The sequence below is a fragment of the Oncorhynchus masou genome, unplaced genomic scaffold, assembly GCF_036934945.1.
Source record: "Oncorhynchus masou masou isolate Uvic2021 unplaced genomic scaffold, UVic_Omas_1.1 unplaced_scaffold_1416, whole genome shotgun sequence".
Taxonomy (NCBI): Eukaryota; Metazoa; Chordata; class Actinopteri; order Salmoniformes; family Salmonidae; genus Oncorhynchus; species Oncorhynchus masou.
Window position 1 is genome coordinate 46,176 of NW_027004106.1, and position 19,551 is coordinate 65,726.

Consider the following 19,551-nt stretch of genomic DNA (forward strand, 5'->3'; position numbering starts at 1 on the left):
GTTAATGTCTGTAGTCTAATGGACTGTTCCTGTTATTTGTATAATGGACTGTTCCTGTGTTAGTAGTCTAATGGACTGTTCCTATGTGTTAGTAGTCTAATGGACTGTTCCTATGTGTTAGTAGTCTAATGGACTGTTCCTATGTGTTAATGTCTGTAGTCTAATGGACTGTTCCTATGTGTTAATGTCTGATGGACTGTTCCTATGTGTTAGTAGTCTAATGGACTGTTCCTGTGTGTTAGTAGTCTAATGGACTGTTCCTATGTGTTAGTAGTCTAATGGACTGTTCCTATGTGTTAGTAGTCTAATGGACTGTTCCTATGTGTTAATGTCTGTAGTCTAATGGACTGTTCCTATGTGTTAGTAGTCTAATGGACTGTTCCTGTGTGTTAATGTCTGTAGTCTAATGGACTGTTCCTGTGTGTTAGTAGTCTAATGGACTGTTCCTATGTGTTAGTAGTCTAATGGACTGTTCCTATGTGTTAGTAGTCTAATGGACTGTTCCTATGTGTTAATGTCTGTGTCTAATGGACTGTTCTATGTGTTAATGTCTGATGGACTGTTCCTATGTGTTAGTAGTCTAATGGACTGTTCCTATGTGTTAGTAGTCTAATGGACTGTTCCTATGTGTTAGTAGTCTAATGGACTGTTCCTATGTGTTAATGTCTGTAGTCTAATGGACTGTTCCTATGTGTTAATGTCTGTAGTCTAATGGACTGTTCCTATGTGTTAATGTATGTAGTCTAATGGACTGTTCCTATGTGTTAGTAGTCTAATGGACTGTTCCTGTGTGCTAGTAGTCTAATGGACTGTTCCTATGTGTTAGTAGTCTAATGGACTGTTCCTATGTGTTAATGTCTGTAGTCGAATGGACTGTTCCTATGTGTTAATGTCTGTAGTCTAATGGACTGTTCCTATGTGTTAGTAGTCTAATGGACTGTTCCTGTGTGTTAATGTCTGTAGTCTAATGGACTGTTCCTGTGTGTTAGTAGTCTAATGGACTGTTCCTATGTGTTAGTAGTCTAATGGACTGTTCCTATGTGTTAGTAGTCTAATGGACTGTTCCTATGTGTTAGTAGTCTAATGGACTGTTCCTATGTGTTAATGTCTGTAGTCTAATGGACTGTTCCTATGTGTTAATGTCTGATGGACTGTTCCTATGTGTTAGTAGTCTAATGGACTGTTCCTATGTGTTAGTAGTCTAATGGACTGTTCCTATGTGTTAGTAGTCTAATGGACTGTTCCTATGTGTTAGTAGTCTAATGGACTGTTCCTATGTGTTAATGTCTGTAGTCTAATGGACTTCCTATCTGTTAGTAGTCTAATGGACTGTTCCTATGTGTTAATGTATGTAGTCTAATGGACTGTTCCTATGTGTTAGTAGTCTAATGGACTGTTCCTATGTGTTAGTAGTCTAATGGACTGTTCCTATGTGTTAGTAGTCTAATGGACTGTTCCTATGTGTTAATGTCTGTAGTCGAATGGACTGTTCCTATGTGTTAATGTCTGTAGTCTAATGGACTGTTCCTATGTGTTAGTAGTCTAATGGACTGTTCCTATGTGTTAGTAGTCTAATGGACTGTTCCTGTGTGTTAATGCCTGTAGTCTAATGGACTGTTCCTATGTGTTAATGTCTAATGGACTGTTCCTATGTGTTAGTAGTCTGATGGACTGTTCCTATGTGTTAGTAGTCTAATGGACTGTTCCTATGTGTTAGTAGTCTAATGGACTGTTCCTATGTGTTAGTAGTCTAATGGACTGTTCCTATGTGTTAGTAGTCTAATGGACTGTTCCTATGTGTTAATGTCTGTAGTCAAATGGACTGTTCCTATGTGTTAATGTCTGTAGTCTAATGGACTGTTCCTATGTGTTAATGTCTGTAGTCTAATGGACTTCCTATGTGTTAGTAGTCTAATGGACTGTTCCTGTGTGTTAATGCCTGTAGTCGAATGGACTGTTCCTATGTGTTAATGTCTGTAGTCTAATGGACTGTTCCTATGTGTTAATGTCTGTAGTCTAATGGACTATGTGTTAGTAGTCTAATGGACTGTGTGTTAATGTCTGTAGTCTAATGGACTGTTCCTGTGTGTTAGTAGTCTAATGGACTGTTCCTATGTGTTAGTAGTCTAATGGACTGTTCCTATGTGTTAGTAGTCTAATGGACTGTTCCTATGTGTTAGTAGTCTAATGGACTGTTCCTATGTGTTAGTAGTCTAATGGACTGTTCCTATGTGTTAATGTCTGATGGACTGTTCCTATGTGTTAATGTTTGTAGTCTAATGGACTGTTCCTATGTGTTAATGTCTGTAGTCTAATGGACTGTTCCTATGTGTTAGTAGTCTAATGGACTGTTCCTATGTGTTAGTAGTCTAATGGACTGTTCCTATGTGTTGGTAGTCTAATGGACTGTTCCTATGTGTTAATGTCTGTAGTCTAATGGACTGTTCCTGTGTGTTAGTAGTCTAATGGACTGTTCCTATGTGTTAGTAGTCTAATGGACTGTTCCTATGTGTTAGTAGTCTAATGGACTGTTCCTATGTGTTAGTAGTCTAATGGACTGTTCCTATGTGTTAATGTCTGTAGTCTAATGGACTGTTCCTATGTGTTAATGTCTGTAGTCTAATGGACTGTTCCTATGTGTTAGTAGTCTAATGGACTGTTCCTATGTGACAGGAGGAAGAGCCAGCAGGCAGAGAGAGAGTATGAGAAAGTGAAACATCAGTTGGATCATCTGGAGGAGAGCGTGAGAGACCGCTGCAAGAAGGAATTCACAGGTATGTTCACACTATCACACACCATACACACTGCTATAACATTACACACACAATATCAAACACTATCAAACACCACACACACCACACACACTGCTATAACATTACACACACACTATCACACACTATCAAACACCACACACACCACACACACTGCTATAACATTACACACCATACACACTGCTATAACAGTACACACACACTGATATACCATTACACACACACTATCACACACCACACACACTGCTATAACATTACACACACAATATCACACACCACACACACTGCTATAACATTACACACACAATATCACACACCACACACACGGCTTTAACATTACACACACACTATCAAACACCACACACACCACACACACTGCTATAACAGTACACACACACTGCTATACCATTACACACACACTATCACACCACACACACTGCTATAACATTACACACACACTATCACACACCACACACACGGCTTTAACATTACACACTGCTATGACATTACACACACACACTATCACACACCACACACACTGCTATAACATTACACACCATACACACTGCTATGACATTACACACACACTTTCACACACCACACACACTGCTATAACATTACACACACACTATCAAATCAAATGTTATTAGTCACATGCGCCGAATACAACAGGTGTAAATCTTACAGTGAAATGATTACTTACAAGCCCCTAACCAACAATTCAGTTTAAAAATAAGAATAAGAAATAAAAGTACCAAATAGTTAAAGAGCAGCTGTAAAATAACAATAGCGAGACTGTATACAGGGGGTACCGGTACAGAGTCAATGTGGAGACTGTATACAGGGGGTACAGAGTCAATGTGGAGACTGTATACAACGGTACAGAGTCAATGTAGAGACTGTATACAGGGGTACCAGTACAGAGTCAATGTAGAGACTGTATACAGGGGTACCGGTACAGAGTCAATGGAGGGGACTACAGAGTCAATGTAGAGACTGTATACAGGGGTACCGGTACAGAGTCAATGTGGAGACTGTATACAGGGGTACCGGTACAGAGTCAATGTAGAGACTGTATACAGGGGTACCGGTACAGAGTCAATGTGGAGACTGTATACAGGGGGTACCGGTACAGAGTCAATGTGGAGACTGTATACAGGGGGTACCGGTACAGAGTCAATGTGGAGACTGTATACAGGGGTACCGGTACAGAGTCAATGTAGAGACTGTATACAGGGGTACCGGTACAGAGTCAATGTGGAGACTGTATATAGGGGTACCGGTACAGAGTCAATGTAGAGACTGTATACAGGGGTACCGGTACAGAGTCGATGTGGAGACTGTATATAGGGGTACCGGTACAGAGTCAATGTGGAGACTGTATACAGGGGTACCGGTACAGAGTCAATGTGGAGACTGTATACAGGGTACCGGTACAGAGTCAATGTGGAGACTGTATACAGGGGTACCGGTACAGAGTCAATGTAGAGACTGTATACAGGGGTACCGGTACAGAGTCGATGTGGAGACTGTATACAGGGGTACCGGTACAGAGTCAATGTGGAGACTGTATACAGGGGTACCGGTACAGAGTCAATGTGGAGACTGTATACAGGGGTACCGGTACAGAGTCAATGTGGAGACTGTATACAGGGGGTACCAGTACAGAGTCAATGTGCTGGACCACCGGTTATTCGAGGTCATATGTACAGTTGAAGTTGGAAGTTTACATACACCTCAGCAAAATACATTTAAACTCAGTTTTTCACAATTCCTTGACATTGAATCCTAGTAAAAATTCTATGTCTTAGGTCAGTTAGAGTTCGGTTTCTCCTAGGAGCTAGTCTTGTTGTTGCGTTCGGGTTCTCCTAGGAGCTAGTCTTGTTGTTGCGTTCGGGTTCTACGAGGAGCTAGTCTTGATGTTGCGTTCGGGTTCTCCTAGGAGCTAGTCTTGTTTTTGCATTTGGGTTCTCCTAGGAGCTCGTCTTGTTGCGTTCGGGTTCTCTTAGGAGCTAGTCGTGTTGTTGCGTTCGGGTTCTACTAGGAGCTAGTCTTGTTGCGTTCGGGTTCTACTAGGAGCTAGTTTTGTTGTTGCGTTCGGGTTCTCCTAGGAGCTAGTCTTGTGGCGTTCAGGTTCTCCTAGGAGCTAGTCTTGTTGCGTTTAGGTTCTACTTGGAGCTAGTCTTGTCGTTGTGCTCGGGTTGTCTTAGGAGCTAGTCTTGTTGCGTTTGGGTTCTACTAGGTGCTAGTCTTGTTGTGTTTGGGTTCTACTAGGAGCTAGTCTTGTTGTGTTTGGGTTCTACTAGGAGCTAGTCTTGTTGCATTTGGGTTCTACTAGGAGTTAGTCTTGTTGTTGCGTTTGGGTTCTACTAGGAGCTAGTCTTGTTGTTGCGTTTGGGTTCTACTAGGAGCTAGTCTTGTTGTTGTGTTTGGGTTCTACTAGGAGCTAGTCTTGTTGTTGCGTTTGGGTTCTACTAGGAGCTAGTCTTGTTGCATTTGGGTTCTACTAGGAGTTAGTCTTGTTGTTGCGTTTGGGTTCTACTAGGAGCTAGTCTTGTTGTTGCGTTTGGGTTCTACTAGGAGCTAGTCTTGTTGTTGCGTTTGGGTTCTACTAGGAGCTAGTCTTGTTGTGTTCTGTATCTTCCTCCAGACCTGATGATTGAGATGGAGGACCAGACCAATGACCTGAGTGAGGCCAGGATCCCCTTCCTGGACTATAAGACCTACACAGACCGGGTCTTCTTCCTGCCCTCTAAAGACGGGGACAACGACGTCATGATCACTGGCAAGCTGGACATCCCGAGGGACGGAAGGTCATCGTAGCTCAGGCCCTCAACCAGTTCTCTAACCTGCTCAACTCCAAGACCTTCCTCATCAATGTAGGTTTACTCAGCTAGCTGAGATGACTGACTGTTTCTCTCCTGTCTGTCTGGCTCTGTCTGCCTGTCTGTTAGTCTGTCTGCCTGTCTAAAGTACCTGTGCCAAGATACAGTTTGAGTATTGCCGTCGTTCTATACCTACAGATGTTCTATAGCGTTATACTGAGTTGCTAACCCCATCTCTCTGTTGCGTTCTCTGTGTGTTCTCAGTTCATCAAGACCTTGGAGGGCCGTCCAGACTTTAATGCCAGGTCCAGGGTCTACTTTGCCTCGTTACTGACCGTGGCTCTGCATGGTAAACTAGAGTACTACACAGACATCATGAGAAGCCTGCTGCTGGAGCTGATGGAGGAATACGTGCACAGCAAGAACCCCAAACTCATGCTGCGCAGGTGAGACACACCCTGCCTTCCAATCAGGCTTGTCTTCATGAAAACAGGCATTTGTTATTGGACAAGGTTCGATAGTATCTCTCTGTTGAGCAGTGTTTTGGTATGGTGCCTAGTACACCCAGGTGGTGACAGTAGTTAACATGCTGACTGTTGTGTACAGGTCAGACAGTAGTTAACATGTTGACTGTGTGTGTATAGGTCAGAGACAGTAGTTAACATGTTGACTGTGTGTGTACAGGTCAGAGACAGTAGTTAACATGTTGACTGTGTGTGTACAGGTCAGAGACAGTAGTTAACATGTTGACTGTGTGTGTACAGGTCAGACAGTAGTTAACATGTTGACTGTGTGTGTACAGGTCAGACAGTAGTGAACATGTTGACTGTGTGTGTACAGGTCAGAGACAGTAGTTAACATGTTGACTGTGTGTACAGGTCAGAGACAGTAGTTAACATGTTGACTGTGAGTGTACAGGTCAGAGACAGTAGTTAAAATGTTGACTGTGTGTGCAGGTCAGACAGTAGTTAACATGTTGACTGTGTGTGTACAGGTCAGACAGTAGTTAACATGTTGACTGTGTGTGTACAGGTCAGGCAGTAGTTAACATGTTGACTGTGTGTGTACAGGTCAGACAGTAGTTAACATGTTGACTGTGTGTACAGGTCAGAGACAGTAGTTAACATGTTGACTGTGTGTGTACAGGTCAGAGACAGTAGTTAACATGTTGACTGTGAGTGTACAGGTCAGAGACAGTAGTTAAAATGTTGACTGTGTGTGCAGGTCAGACAGTAGTTAACATGTTGACTGTGTGTGTACAGGTCAGACAGTAGTTAACATGTTGACTGTGTGTGTACAGGTCAGGCAGTAGTTAACATGTTGACTGTGTGTGTACAGGTCAGACAGTAGTTAACATGTTGACTGTGTGTACAGGTCAGAGACAGTAGTTAACATGTTGACTGTGTGTACAGGTCAGAGACAGTAGTTAACATGTTGACTGTGTGTGCAGGTCAGAGACAGTAGTTAACATGTTGACTGTGTGTGCAGGTCAGAGACAGTAGTTAACATGTTGACTGTGTGTACAGGTCAGACAGTAGTTAACATGTTGACTGTGTGTGCAGGTCAGACAGTAGTTAACATGTTGACTGTGTGTGTGCAGGTCAGAGACGGTGGTGGAGAGGATGCTGTGTGTACAGGTCAGACAGTAGTTGACATGTTGACTGTGTGTACAGGTCAGAGACGGTGGTGGAGAGGATGCTGTGTAACTGGATGTCCATCTGTCTGTATCAGTTCCTCAGGGTGAGACTCACCTTGTTCATTCAAACCTGCTCTTTTAAACCCTCGCTCTCTCGCTCTCTCTCTCGCTCTCTCTCTCTCTCTCTCGCTCTCTCTCTCTCTCTCTCGCCCTCTCTCTCGCTCGCTCTCTCTCTCGCTCTCTCTCTCGCTCGCTCTCTCCTCGCTCGCTCTCTCTCTCGCCTCTCTTCGCTCTCTCTCGCTCTCTCTCTCGCTCTCTCTTCGCCTCTCTCTCGCTCTCTCTCTCGCTCTCTCTTCGCTCTCTCTCTTCTCTTGCTCTCTCGCTCTCTCTCGCTCTCTCTCGCTCTCTCTCGCTCTCTCTCGCTCTCTCTCGCTCTCTCTCGCTCTCTCTCTCTCTCGCTCTCTCGCTCTCTCTCGCTCTCTCTCGCTCTCTAGCGCTCTCTCGCTCCGCTCTCTCTCGCTTCGCTCTCTCGCTCCGCTCTCTCTCGCTTTGCTCTCTCGCTCCGCTCTCTCTCGCTTCGCTCCTCTACATTTCTTCTAATGTTTTAGATGAAATGTTCCAATTTATTTGGTCTTATTGATTTTTTGGATTAAAGCGCTCTTTAAACAATCAGTCATGTGTGACAGTGAACATGGAGCCGTATCTTCAGTAATCACACTGAGAGAATGGTTTCATTAGAACTGATGAGCTCACTCCCCTCTCGCTGTGTGTGTGTGCACCTTCACTTTGTGTTTGTAGGACTCTGCGGGTGAACCCCTATACAAGTTGTTCAAGGCCATCAAGCACCAGGTAGAGAAGGGCCCAGTGGACGCTAAGATGAAGAAGGCCAAGTACACTCTGAACGACACGGGGCTCCTAGGGGACGACGTGGAGTACTGCGTCCTGGTGAGTACACTCTGAATGACACGGGGCTCCTTGGGGACGACGTGGAGTACTGCGTCCTGGTGAGTACACTCTGAATGACACGGGGCTCCTAGGGGACGACGTGGAGTACTGCCTCCTGGTAGGTACACTCTGAACGACACGGGGCTCCTAGGGGACGACGTGGAGTACTGCGTCCTGGTAGGTACACTCTGAAAGACACGGGGCTCCTAGGGGACGACGTGGAGTACTGCGTCCTGGTAGGTACACTCTGAACAACACGGGGCTCCTAGGGGACGACGTGGAGTACTGCCTCCTGGTAGGTACACTCTGAACAACACGGGGCTCCTAGGGGACGACGTGGAGTACTGCGTCCTGGTGAGTACACTCTGAATGACCCGGGGCTCCTAGGGGACGACGTGGAGTACTGCGTACTGGTGAGTACACTCTGAACGACACGGGGCTCCTAGGGGACGACGTGGAGTACTGCGTCCTGGTGAGTACACTCTGAATGACACGGGGCTCCTAGGGGACGACGTGGAGTACTGCGTCCTGGTGAGTACACTCTGAATGACCCGGGGCTCCTAGGGGACGACGTGGAGTACTGTGTACTGGTGAGTACACTCTGAACGACACGAGGCTCCTAGGGGACGACGTGGAGTACTGCGTCCTGGTGAGTACACTCTGAATGACACGGGGCTCCTAGGGGACGACGTGGAGTACTGCGTACTGGTGAGTACACTCTGAACGACACGGGGCTCCTAGGGGACGACGTGGAGTACTGCGTCCTGGTGAGTACACTCTGAATGACACGGGGATCCATGCTGGGTTCTCCAGCTATAACCACTCTACGACACAAGCCCTCAATACAAGAACACTGGCTGTCTTATCACGTCTAACCATCTCCTCTGCCTCCTGTGATCTAGTCCTAATGCCCTCTACTCACACTGGTACCTGCTCCTCTATGGATAATCTCACTCTGTCTATTATTGTGATGCGTACTTGACCCAGAGAGAGAGAGACCGAGAGCGTTGAGAGACCGAGAGCGTTGAGAGACCGAGAGCGTTGAGAGACCGAGAGCGTTGAGAGACCGAGAGCGTTGAGAGACCGAGAGCGTTGAGAGACCGAGAGCGTTGAGAGACCGAGAGCGTTGAGAGACCGAGAGCGTTGAGAGACCGAGAGCGTTGAGAGACCGAGAGCGTTGAGAGACCGAGAGCGTTGAGAGCGCGAGAGCGTTGAGAGAGCGTTGAGAGAGCGTTGAGAGAGCGTTGAGAGAGCGTGAGAGACCGAGAGCGTTGAGAGCGTTGAGAGACCGAGACGTTGAGAGCGTTGAGAGACCGAGAGCGTTGAGAGACCGTTGAGAGACCGAGAGCGTTGAGAGACCGTTGAGAGACCGAGAGCGTTGAGAGACCGTTGAGAGACCGAGAGCGTTGAGAGACCGTTGAGAGACCGAGAGCGTTGAGAGACCGTTGAGAGACCGAGAGCGTTGAGAGACCGAGAGCGTTGAGAGACCGAGAGCGTTGAGAGACCGAGAGCGTTGAGGGAGAGAGTGAGAGGGCGGGCGTCGAGAGTGAGAGAGCGAGGAGAGCTCAATAAGGAGCAGAGATGGGCTCGAGGTAAATGTTTCCATCAGACTCCACTGATAAGGTTGGTTTAACGGACCCTGTAATATGATTGGCTCTCATAATGGACCCTCTAATATGATTGGGTTTCGTAATTGACTTCTGTGAAAACAGCGTGTCATCATCTGGATGAGAAATCAACTCAGTGATTTATGGGAAAACTTATAGAGAGACATCATGTTTCATGTCTTCTCCCCATGCTGTTTTTCATTCACTTAGGCAATAAACCTTATTTTAGTCCGATAATCAATACACACAAGGCAAATGAATCTACAGAATGTTGTTTAAGACAGCTGTACCCAACATGTTGCTAGCATGTACCAAAACAAATGGGTTGACCTAATCATGAGGTCAGTGTGATTCTGGATGATAGATGATTGACAGCTGTGTGTGTCCAACCAGACTCTGCAGGTGCTGGTGCACGGCGAGGACCAGACGTGACGCGGTGAAGGTGCTAAACTGTGACACCATCTCTCAGGTGAAGGAGAAGATCATTGAACAGGTGTACCGCAACCTGCCCTACTCACAGAGACCCAAGGTGGACAGTGTTGCTCTTGGTGAGAACACACACGGTTCTACCACTGTTATCCTGTGCTAAGAGTTGGGGGGAACAACAATGAGTTTCATATTTTTGCACGTACGTTAATCTAGTCTGTATATACAGTTGAAGTCAGAAGTTTACATCCACTTAGGTTGGAGTCATTAAAACTCGTTTTTTCAACCACTCCACAAAATTCTTGTTAGCAAACTATAGTTTTGGCAAGCCGGTTAGGACATCTACTTTGTGCATGACACAAATAATTTTTCCAACAATTGTTTACAGGCAGATTATTTCACTTATAATTCACTGTATCACAATTCCAGTGGGTCAGAAGTTTACATACACTAAATTGACTGTGCCTTTAAACAGCTTGAAAAATTCCAGAAACTTATGTCATGGCGTTAGAAGCTTCTGATAGGCTAATTGACATCATTTGAGTCAGTTGGAGGTGCACCTGTGGATGTATTTCAAGGCCTACCTTCAAACTCCATGCCTCTTTGCTTGACATCATGGGAAAATCAAAATAATCAACACCTCAGAAAAAAATTGTAGACCTCCACAAGTCTGGTTCATCCTTGGCCGCATTTTCCAAACGCCTGAAGGTACCACGTTCATCTGTACAAACAATAGTACACAAGTATAAACACCATGGGACCACGCAGCCATCATACCGCTCAGGAAGGACATGCGTTCTGTCTCCCTAGAGATGAACGCACTTTGATGCGAAAAGTGCAAATCAATCCCAGAACAACAGCAAAGGACCTTGTGAAGATGCTGGAGGAAACAGGTACAAAAGTATCTGTATCCACAGTAAAACGAGTCCTATATCGACATAACCTGGAAGGCCACTCAGCAAGGAAGGAGCCACTTCTCCAAAACCACAATAAAAAAGCCAGACTACGGTTTGCAACTGCACATGGGGACAAAGATCGTACTTTTGGAGAAAGGTCCTCTGGTCTGATGAAAGGAAATTAGAACTGTTTGTCCGTAATGCTCATCGTTATGTTTGGAGGAGAAAGGGGGAGGCTTGCAAACCAAAGAACACCATCCCAACCGTGAAGCACATGGGTGGCAGCAGCATGTTGTGGGGGTGCTTTGCTGCAGGAGGGACTGGTGCACTTCACAAAATAGATGGCTTCATGAGGAAAGAAAATTATGTGGATATTTTGAAGCAACATCTCAAGACATCAGTCAGGAAGTTAAAGCTTGGTCGCAAATGGGTCTTCCAAACGGACAATGACTACCTAGCTTGTGGAAGGCTACCCAAAATGTTTGACCCAAGTTAAACAATTTAAAGGCAATGCTACCAAATACTGATTGAGTGTATGTCAACTTCTGACCCACTGGGAATGTGATGAAAGAAATTAAAACTGAAATAAATCATTCTCTCTACTATTATTCTGACATTTCACATTCTTAAATGAAGTGGTGATCCTAACTGACCTAAGACAAGGAATTTTTACTCAGATTAAATGTCAGGAATTGTAGAAAAACTGAGTTTAAATGTATTTGGCTAAGGTGTATGTAAACTTTTGACTTCAACTGTACCTTTCAGTAATATTGTAATGTATAAGGTGCACTTCCCACCCCGTCCACAGAGTGGCGGCCTGGCTCTACAGGGCAGATCCTGTCTGACATGGACCTGACATCACAGAAGGAGGGCAGGTGGAAGAGACTCAACACCCTGGCACATTACAACGTGAGTGGCTGTATTCGTGTTCTCTCTGAATATCTTCTCAGCTTACTGTATAGTTCATGTGAATATCTATCAGGGCTGGCTGGCTTTATTAACCTTGAATTGTTCCTGGGCTTCAGATTTTCAGAGTTGAGCATGCCAGATATTCAGTTGAAATTTTGGGTTTTGCTATTTCACAGTTTTAATGAAACTATGTGAAACTCAAACTATATGTTTCTGTACTGTTAACTATACAGAAAGTATTCAGAACCCTTGACTTATTCTAAAATAGTTTAAATAATAAATAAAATTTAAAAAAATCCCCCAGGCAATCTACACACACTGCCCCGTAATCACAAAGCGTAACATTTGTGTATATATATATTTTTAATACCTTATTTACATAAGTATTCAGACCCTTTGCTATGAGTCTCGAAATTGAGCTCTGATGCATCATGTTTCCATTGATCATCCTTTAGATGTTTCTACAACTTGATTGGAGTCCACCTGTAGTAAATTCAATTCATTAGACACGATTTGGAAAGGCACACTCCTTTTTATATAAGGTCCCACTGTTGACAGTGCATGTCAGAGCAATAACTAAGCCATTGAGGTCTAAGAAATTGTCTATAGTGCTCCGAGACAGGATTGTGTCGGCACAGATCTGAGGAAGGTTACCAGGGGGAAAAATGATGCAGCATTGAAGGTCCCCAAGAACACAGTGGTCAAACTGAGCGATCGGGGGACAAGGGCCTAAACAGTGTTTAAACCCTTTACAATGAAGATCTGTGAAGTTACTTGGATTTTTACGAGTTATCTTTGAAAGACAGAGTCGTGAAATGGGACGTTTATTTATTTTTTTGCTGAGTTTATATGTGGTACGGTACTGTGTTAACTATATGTGGTACTGTGTGTTTCAGGTGAGAGACAATGCTACGCTGGTGCTGTCCAGAGTGCTTCACACCCATCGCCAGTTCCACCAGAACCAGGATAGCCATGAAGAAAGTGAGTCCGATTTCATTATATCCTCAGTATGTTATCCCTAGGCACAGATCTAGGCTCAGCCTACGTGTCCTCCAATCCTAACCTTAACTATCAGGGTGGGTAATGCGCTACTGACCTGAGATCAGCATCTTGGAAAAACATCTCAACTTTGCGTCTTGTTCATTATGGCCAACCATTTTGCATGAGGAAACAAAAAAGAGTTGAGGTTGTCCAACCTTGTTTGAGTCTGTTGTCTTCCGTTTGATGCCCACTGAACATGTCCCTGGTGTCCCTGTAGAAAACGCCCTGTTGGAAGATGACAAGGTGTTCCACCTGGTGCGGCCAGCAGACGAGCTGGATGAGGTCAAATCGAAGAGAGGAAGTTTGAAGGCCAAGGCCACGACTAAAGCCATCGCTGAGATCTACCTGACACGACTGCTCTCTGTCAAGGTTAGTCAGTCTGATAACTACACTACCTACAGCAGTTATAGCACTACCTACAGCAGTTATAGCACTACCTACAGCAGTTATAGCACTACCTACAGCAGTTATAGCACTACCTACAGCAGTTATAGCACTACCTACAGCAGTTATAGCACTACCTACAGCAGTTATAGCACTACCTACAGCAGTTATAGCACTACCTACAGCAGTTATAGCACTACCTACAGCAGTTATAGCACTACCTACAGCAGTTATAGCACTACCTACAGCAGTTATAGCACTACCTACAGCAGTTATAGCACTACCTACAGCAGTTATAGCACTACCTACAGCAGTTATAGCACTACCTACAGCAGTTATAGCACTACCTACAGCAGTTATAGCACTACCTACAGCAGTTATAGCACTACCTACAGCAGTTATAGCACTACCTACAGCAGTTATAGCACTACCTACAGCAGTTATAGCACTACTTACAGCAGTTATAGCACTACCTACAGCAGTTATAGCACTACCTACAGCAGTTATAGCACTACCTACAGCAGTTATAGTACTACCTACAGCACTTATAGCACGACCTACAGCAGTTATAGCACGACCTACAGCAGTTATAGCACGACCTACAGCAGTTATAGCACTACCTACAGCAGTTATAGCACTACTAACAGTTATAGTACTACCTACAGCAGTTATAGCACTACCTACAGCAGTTATAGCACTACCTACAGCAGTTATAGCACTACCTACAGCAGTTATAGCACTACCTACAGCAGTTATAGCACTACCTACAGCAGTTATAGCACTACTAACAGTTATAGTACTACCTACAGCAGTTATAGTACTACCTACAGCAGTTATAGCACTACCTACAGCAGTTATAGCACTACCTACAGCAGTTATAGCACTACCTACAGCAGTTATAGCACTATCTACAGCAGTTATAGCACTACCTACAGCAGTTATAGCACTACCTACAGCAGTTATAGCACTACGTAGAGCAGTTATAGCACTACGTAGAGCAGTTATAGCACGACCTACAGCAGTTATAGCACTACGTAGAGCAGTTATAGCACTACCTACAGCAGTTATAGCACTACCTACAGCAGTTATAGCACTACCTACAGCAGTTATAGCACTACCTACAGCAGTTATAGCACTACCTACAGCAGTTATAGCACTACCTACAGCAGTTATAGCACTACGTAGAGCAGTTATAGCACTACGTAGAGCAGTTATAGCACTACGTAGAGCAGTTATAGCACTACGTAGAGCAGTTATAGCACTACGTAGAGCAGTTATAATATAGTTATAACACCTTTAGCACAGTGCAGAATTACTCCTACATTACTGATTTGACCCGGAACATGTAGAAGATGCAGCACTGATTGGGTGGGTGGACAGGAGACACACTGATTGGGTGGGTGGACAGGAGACACACTGATTGGGTGGGTGTAAGTGTATGTTGGTGTACATAATGTGAGCTGATTTTGTATCCGTCAGATACTGTCTACTGACGACTAATATGATATATGGTTGTCCCACCTAGCTATCTTAAGATGAAGGCGCTCTGGATATGTCCTACTTTGTGTGTCCTACTGTGTGTGTGTCCTCTGTGTGTTGCAGGGTACTCTGCAGCAGTTTGTGGATGATTTCTTCCGCAGTGTGTTGTGTTCTGGAGCGGTGGTTCCTCCTGCGGTTAAATACTTCTTTGACTTCCTGGATGAGCAGGCTCTGAAACACGACAACGTAGAGGAGGAGACCGTCCATATCTGGAAGACCAACAGGTACACACACACACTGACACAAAAACTCACACGCATATGAACACTGTACACACGCGCACACACACATGCATGCACGTAACCACACCCACAGATATGCACACTGAATACACACAATAGTTCAGTACCTCCAACCTTCTTCTACACTTGACTGCTTCTCACCGTGTTGTAGGCCTAGGGTCTGACTCCTCCTCACCGTGTTGTAGTACTAGGGTCTGACTCCTCCTCACCGTGTTGTAGTACTAGGGTCTGACTCCTCCTCAACGTGTTGTAGTACTAGGGTCTGACTCCTCCTCACCGTGTTGTAGTACTAGGGTCTGACTCCTCCTCAACGTGTTGTAGTACTAGGGTCTGACTCCTCCTCACCGTGTTGTAGTACTAGGGTCTGACTCCTCATTGTGTTGTAGTCCTAGGGTCTGACTCCTCCTCAACGTGTTGTAGTACTAGGGTCTGACTCCTCCTCAACGTGTTGTAGTACTAGGGTCTGACTCCTCCTCACCGTGTTGTAGTCCTAGGGTCTGACTCCTCCTTACCGTGTTGTAGTCCTAGGGTCTGACTCCTCATTGTGTTGTAGTCCTAGGGTCTGACTCCTCATTGTGTTGTAGTCCTAGGGTCTGACTCCTCATTGTGTTGTAGTCCTAGGGTCTGACTGTCCTCACCGTGTTGTAGTCCTAGGGTCTGACTGTCCTCACCGTGTTGTAGTCCTAGGGTCTGACTCCTCCTCACCGTGTTGTAGTCCGAGGGTCTGACTCCTCCTTACCGTGTTGTAGTCCTAGGGTCTGACTCCTCCTCACCGTGTTGTAGTCCGAGGGTCTGACTCCTCCTTACCGTGTTGTAGTCCTAGGGTCTGACTCCTCCTTACCGTGTTGTAGTCCTAGGGTCTGACTGTCCTCACCGTGTTGTAGTCCTAGGGTCTGACTGTCCTCACCGTGTTGTAGTCCTAGGGTCTGACTGTCCTCACCGTGTTGTAGTCCTAGGGTCTGACTGTCCTCACCGTGTTGTAGTCCTAGGGTCTGACTGTCCTCACCGTGTTGTAGTCCTAGGGTCTGACTCCTCCTCACCGTGTTGTAGTCCGAGGGTCTGACTCCTCCTTACCGTGTTGTAGTCCTAGGGTCTGACTCCTCCTTACCGTGTTGTAGTCCTAGGGTCTGACTCCTCCTTACCGTGTTGTAGTCCTAGGGTCTGACTCCTCCTCACCGTGTTGTAGTCCTAGGGTCTGACTCCTCCTCACCGTGTTGTAGTCCTAGGGTCTGACTCCTCCTCACCGTGTTGTAGTCCTAGGGTCTGACTCCTCCTCACCGTGTTGTAGTCCTAGGGTCTGACTCCTCATTGTGTTGTAGTCCTAGGGTCTGACTCCTCATTGTGTTGTAGTCCTAGGGTCTGACTCCTCATTGTGTTGTAGTCCTAGGGTCTGACTCCTCATTGTGTTGTAGTCCTAGGGTCTGACTCCTCATTGTGTTGTAGTCCTAGGGTCTGACTCCTCATTGTGTTGTAGTCCTAGGGTCTGACTCCTCATTGTGTTGTAGTCCTAGGGTCTGACTCCTCATTGTGTTGTAGTCCTAGGGTCTGACTGTCCTCAACGTGTTGTAGTCCTAGGGTCTGACTGTCCTCACCGTGTTGTAGTCCTAGGGTCTGACTGTCCTCACCGTGTTGTAGTCCTAGGGTCTGACTCCTCCTCACCGTGTTGTAGTCCTAGGGTCTGACTCCTCCTCACCGTGTTGTAGTCCTAGGGTCTGACTCCTCCTCACCGTGTTGTAGTCCGAGGGTCTGACTCCTCCTTACCGTGTTGTAGTCCTAGGGTCTGACTCCTCCTTACCGTGTTGTAGTCCTAGGGTCTGACTCCTCCTCACCGTGTTGTAGTACTAGGGTCTGACTCCTCATTGTGTTGTAGTCCTAGGGTCTGACTCCTCATTGTGTTGTAGTCCTAGGGTCTGACTCCTCATTGTGTTGTAGTCCTAGGGTTTGACTCCTCCTCATAGTGTTGTAGTCCTAGGGTCTGACTCCTCCTCATCGTGTTGTAGTCCTAGGGTCTGACTCCTCACCGTGTTGTAGTCCTAGGGTCTGACTCCTCACCGTGTTGTAGTCCTAGGGTCTGACTCCTCCTCACCGTGTTGTAGTCCTAGGTCTGACTCCTCTTTACCATGTTGTAGTCCGAGGGTCTGACTCCTCCTTACCATGTTGTAGTCCGAGGGTCTGACTCCTCCTTACCGTGTTGTAGTCCTAGGGTCTGACTCCTCCTCACCGTGTTGTAGTCCTAGGGTCTGACTCCTCCTTACCGTGTTGTAGTCCTAGGGTCTGACTCCTCCTCACCGTGTTGTAGTCCTAGGGTCTGACTCCTCCTCACCGTGTTGTAGTCCTAGGGTCTGACTCCTCCTTACCGTGTTGTAGTCCTAGGGTCTGACTCCTCCTTACCGTGTTGTAGTCCGAGGGTCTGACTCCTCCTTACCGTGTTGTAGTCCGAGGGTCTGACTCCTCCTTACCGTGTTGTAGTCCTAGGGTCTGACTGCCCTAACTCCCCTGAAACCCCTGAAAGTTATCCGAGTGAATTAGTGAACTCCTGTTGATGGGAACTATTAAATATAGATAGTGCTTGTGATGCGTATTGGATTGACAGGTGGGGATGAGTGGCAGAGTAAGATCTCTAGTCAGGATGAGGAGATGAAAGACTGAATTCTTTAGACTCTAGAGACATCTCTCTCACTATCCATCGTCTCTTCTTTCACTCACTTACTCTTCCCCTGTTTCTCTCCTCTCCTGTCTCCATTCTCAGTCCCTTCCTAGATGTCTCTCTCCTGTTTCACACACTTACTCTTCCCATGTTTCTCTCCTCTCCTCTCTCCATTCTCAGTCCCTTCCTAGATGTCTCTCTCCTGTTTCACACACTTACTAACCCTCTTTCTCTCTCTCCCTCTCTCTTTCTCTCTCTCTCTCTTTCTTTCCCACCCCTCTCCTGCATATCAGCATGAGGGGACATATCAAGCAATTAAATGAGGGCTTTCAGTGAATGTGATTCAGCTAAAAAGGCTTGATAATTCTCCCCAGTATCCTGGATAATGTTCCTCAGGCCTGTTCTCCAGTCAAGAAGAGGTTTGTAGGGGTTAGAGCAGGTGTGAAGCTGAGCTGGCTAGAGGGGACGGAGAGGAAAGAGACAGAGAACGTAAGACCTTGAGCGGGAGAGTGAGCATCCAGCCAACAAATATAAATTCTTAAAGAGGCTGTAGCTCGGTGTACCCCGAGGTGACCTGGAGGATAAGACACTCACACACTCTCTCTCTCTCTCTCACACACACACACACACACACACACACACACACACACACAGACACACACAGAGACACACACAGAGACACACACAGAGACAGACAGACAGACCGTAGAGTCATTAGGAATTCACTGGACCAAGGCTGATTCAGAGGTAGATGGAGATTACCCCTGCAGGCTCCCCCAGTCAGCGTTTTAATAACACAGCACTTCTAGTCCTTCTCAGAGGAGGAGCATCACACCACTGCAACAGGATTTCTTTTGGACTGGGCTGCTTTATATTAGGCTTCATTCAGCCATACACCTGTTTAGTTGTTCTTTCCTGGGTTGAGTTCAGAAGTCTGGGTTTGAGTGACTCAGCTTGTCTGTGAGGCAGAAGGAAAAGGGATCTGTTATCTTGTTAAATTAGATGGGAAGGAGTTGGCTTTTAGTTTGGATAGCCTGCGACTGTTTCACCTTGCTCTCATGCTGGGTTGCTCTGCGTGGTGCGGTGTGTGTTGGTGTGTATACTAATGTGTGTGTTCTCTATCCCCAGCCTGCCCATGCGTTTCTGGGTGAACATCCTGAAGAACCCTCACTTCATCTTTGACGTGCACGTGACGGAGGTGGTGGACGCGTCGCTGTCCGTCATCGCTCAGACCTTCATGGACGCCTGCACCAAGACGGAGCACAAACTGAGCCGGGAATCTCCCAGCAACAAGCTGCTCTATGCAAAGGAGATCTCCACCTATAAGAAGATGGTGGACGAGTGAGTTCTCTCATGTTCATCTCTTTTCATGATTGACTGCCTATCAAATGAGCCGATACTGCAGTACTCTTGGCCGATATAGAGAATAGGTTGCAGTCAGAACACACAAGAAGTACTCTCTTCTAGTGCATCAGAAAAAACACAGGGATACGTTGGTAGGACCTGGCAGCCAATCAGACATCTCATCTCTCTATCATTCTGTCTCTCCTCAGTTACTACAAGGGAATCAAGCAGATGGTCCCAGTCAGTGACCAGGACATGAACACACACCTGGCTGAGGTGTCCAGGGTACGTACACGTGACCTCACATCTGTTTGTACTTGTGTGTGGGCAGTCTTCTAT

General features: G+C 46.0%; 1 pseudogene; it reads left to right on the forward strand.

The window, feature by feature from the left end:
- The window catches only part of LOC135530778 (plexin-B2-like), a 67,134-nt pseudogene that overhangs the window by 45,430 nt on the left and 2,153 nt on the right, over positions 1-19,551 (forward strand).